This window comes from Embiotoca jacksoni, unplaced genomic scaffold (assembly GCF_022577435.1).
Source record: "Embiotoca jacksoni isolate LCO1_2020_lvr unplaced genomic scaffold, fEmbJac1.0.p SCAF_5, whole genome shotgun sequence".
Taxonomy (NCBI): Eukaryota; Metazoa; Chordata; class Actinopteri; family Embiotocidae; genus Embiotoca; species Embiotoca jacksoni.
This window is the reverse complement of record NW_027185403.1, coordinates 20629669-20633033: the sequence shown is the minus strand read 5'-3', so window position 1 is coordinate 20633033 and position 3365 is coordinate 20629669. Positions and strand designations below refer to the sequence as shown.

General features: G+C 41.7%; 1 non-coding gene across 1 annotated transcript; it reads left to right on the top strand.

The window, feature by feature from the left end:
• The first annotated feature begins 253 nt into the window (after positions 1-253).
• Positions 254-335, top strand: trnal-uag (transfer RNA leucine (anticodon UAG)). Its single transcript has one exon. It is a non-coding gene; the product is annotated as a tRNA-Leu (tRNA).
• Positions 336-3365: the final 3030 nt, after the last annotated feature.

The following is a 3365-nucleotide window of genomic DNA, read 5'->3' as shown; positions in this document are numbered from 1 at the left end:
AGCTGTTCACATTCAAAAGAACTGTGATCCAGCTGTGCTGTGTTGCTCAATATGCGTATACTGGCTGCTCTCATAACAATATTCAAGGTTTGATTATTTATAGTGAAAATGCTCTTTACTGTTCAGCATTAAGGGATGATGCCAGTTTTCCATCTTAATCTATTTGTGTATGTTCTCAGTTTAGAATTTGAAAGTGTTTTGTGTTTCCCTCGAAAATACCCTTGTTTCAAGCAGCAAATGTTGCTCAACCTAAGGTAGTGTGGCTGAGTGGTCTAAGGCACTGGATTTAGGCTCCAGTCCCTATGGAGGCATGGGTTCAAATCCCATCACTGCCAACTGCTTTTACCAAGTAGTTTCAGTATGTTGTACCCATAACCCTGCATATACCCCCTTCCTCAAAATCATTAGTATTCCCTCTTTGTCAAGATTGCAGGTTCATGACTTGATCAATGGCAACATGTTACGAGAAAGGAAACTCATTGTTGTAACTTAATAGAGTAGAAACAACCAAATTATCTTCAGGGAAATTACTTTTTTGACCCTTGTGGTGCACATGCTCGTTCACTGTCTTGGCAGTGAATATTCGATTTTTGATGATTTAGTAAGACATTGCCTAACATTTCCGTCAAATGGCTGCTTGATGCTCGGGAACCTGGGGTACCAAAGCTCAAAACTAGTACTTAACTGCTTAAAATGTATAAATTCCTTCAAAATTAGAGAATATGACTCCCAATACCTACCGACAGCAAAGGACAGCAGAGTGGCAGAGTGGAAACGTGCTGGGCCCACAGTCCCTATGGATACCACTTTAGAATTTCAAAGGATTTTTGTTTCTCACTCTTGATTGCTATCGGTCCTAATACATGACATTGTAAAAGATGAGGTAGTGTGGCCGAGTGGTCTAAGGCACTTAATTTAGGCTAAAGTCTCTATGGAGGTGTGGTTTCAAATCTCATCACTGCCATCTTTAGCAACCAACAGTGGTGTCACCCTTTGGTTTGTGAATGGTGGTTATAAATCCTCGAGTTTGGAATTTAGCCTCTGCCATCTTACTAGTTACAGAGCTGTTTGCAGCTGGTAATGACCATATTTGGGCGAGGGTGGGTTAGCGAGCTGTGGCTCTGACTCGATCGGATTGGAAACCCGGCAACATGTTCTGGGCGTGGCCTAAAAGGAAAAGCATTGGTATAACTAATAAAGTAACTGAGTTCTCTTAATGGAAACTAGGTCCTCCTCCCTGATGTTGCGCACCGTGAAACAGCTGCTTGAGTAACCAGCACTATCGGGTGGCACCAGCTGTGCTTATCAATAACAGTGACAGGTTAGAATTCTGTTGCAAGAAAATAATGTTCGAGAACCAAGGGTAGAGAAGCTGAGAGGTCCAAGGTGCTGGATTTATGCAGCAGTGTCCATAGAGGCATGGCTTCAAACCCACCACTGCCATCATTATCTCCAGGTACTGCAGTAAGTATTCGCAAGCTAACAAATACAACTTGGAATTGAGATAATTTATTCTAACAATTGTAACTCAAAACTAGCAAGTACTCCCTAGATACTTAAAATTGACACATTCCTTCATATTTGGAGAAGATGACTCCAATACTTACTGACAGCAAAGGAAAGCAGAGTGGCACAGTAGAAACGTGCTTCGTCCAGTCCCAACGGATGATATAACGGAATATGAGGTAATGTGGCCGAGTCTAATCTCTCTGATTACATCGTCACATTACCTTTCTCTGGGGGATAGTGGAATACCTGCACCTCTGGCGTCTGCTGGGACAGCTTCACTGCCATCTGCCTCTTCCACCTCCACAATAGAGCTTCTGGTCTGCTGGGTCACCACTTGGCCCTGCTATCTTGCCACAAACTCACATCTGGGATTGAATGCTTTACAAAAAATAAGAAGCAGAATATTGGCACTCACAGATCAACATATAACCATTTTATCGTGGGCAAAAAACACGATAGGCAAGGCAAGGAGGACACATAACAACGCAATTGAATCCTCCTGTTAATGATCTGACCCTTTGGATGAAGGTTGGGCTCATAAAATATCATAACATCAAAAGCCAATAATGCAATACCTCAACCGGTAGATATATTAAGGGCTAAATATTCCTGGTTAGTAAATAAGAGTGATTCTAAGTGGAATACAAATATCATCAGTATAATCAAGAAAATTGTGACTAAATTGCAACGTAAAAAAAAAAAAATCGCTATCCATACAGGCACATTCGGAAAACTGAAGAATTTAGGGGTAAAGATAAAAGAATATAGCATTTTGCAGGTACCTGGGCGGGCCACCTCTAGTAGAGTATATTGTTACTACCCGGCTCAAAAAGCCGTGACAAAAACTGAGGAGAGGCAGGTGAAAGCCCAACAAAACAACTTTATTTAAACTAAACTAAGTAAAATCAAAAGACCAACAGAGAATACTTAAGGTGTGGTAGTCAGTTGTCAAATGTATGTACGGATGGGTGATTCGTATGGTGTGAAGCTGTGCTGTGTGGCGTGACCAAACATGCGAGGGAAAGGACACCGGTCGCAGGTGTCCCCAATCAGTCTGACGGCCGGCTCCAGCCTTCTAGAAAACAGAGCTGCAGCATAATAGATAAGAAAACAGGCAGGCCATCACAATATGTATTGGAAACCATGATAAACGTAGATGACTGCACATACACCAAGTATGTTCTGCAAAAATATGCAATCAACTGGAGAGACATCTTTCTCCACAGCCACCTTCATGATTTTTCACGGATACACAGACGTCTTTAGCGACAGCAAAGTGTCTCATCACCAAGTGGCGGATCTACCTGCAAATTACTGCAACACAAAGTGACTTTCACGACCCGGTGGGCACAGCATGCAGCCAGCTAAGTAGGGATTTTTCACCCTGCATGTATGGAAAGGCCTCATCAGCACACAGCCCTCTGCAGTGCTGGACTAACAGACACACATACGTTGATCTGAGGGGAAACTGGTGCAAGTATGAAGTACAAATGAAACGAAAGTTCGTCCATTTTGGATTTGCTCAGATAATACTCCAACTTGGAAATGTCATTAAAAAAAATATTTTCCTTTTAAACACCTTGTAAAATGATTGAACTTACATCACAATGAAAGCATGAAACACATGCTGTAGGAATGCTTTAAGCACTGTAAAACATACAGTGTAGTTTATACAATATATAGTGTGAATGCTGGCCTTTCCAAGGAAAATCATACATTAATAATGAGCCATATGTGCCTCAACACTCCGACATACACTCTTGCGCGAGCTTTTTATGGCATCTACTTCCTGTATCCTGTACATTTGAGCTTTAATGAAGCTAATGGCTGGCCTCCTCTGTAAATAATTGTGTATA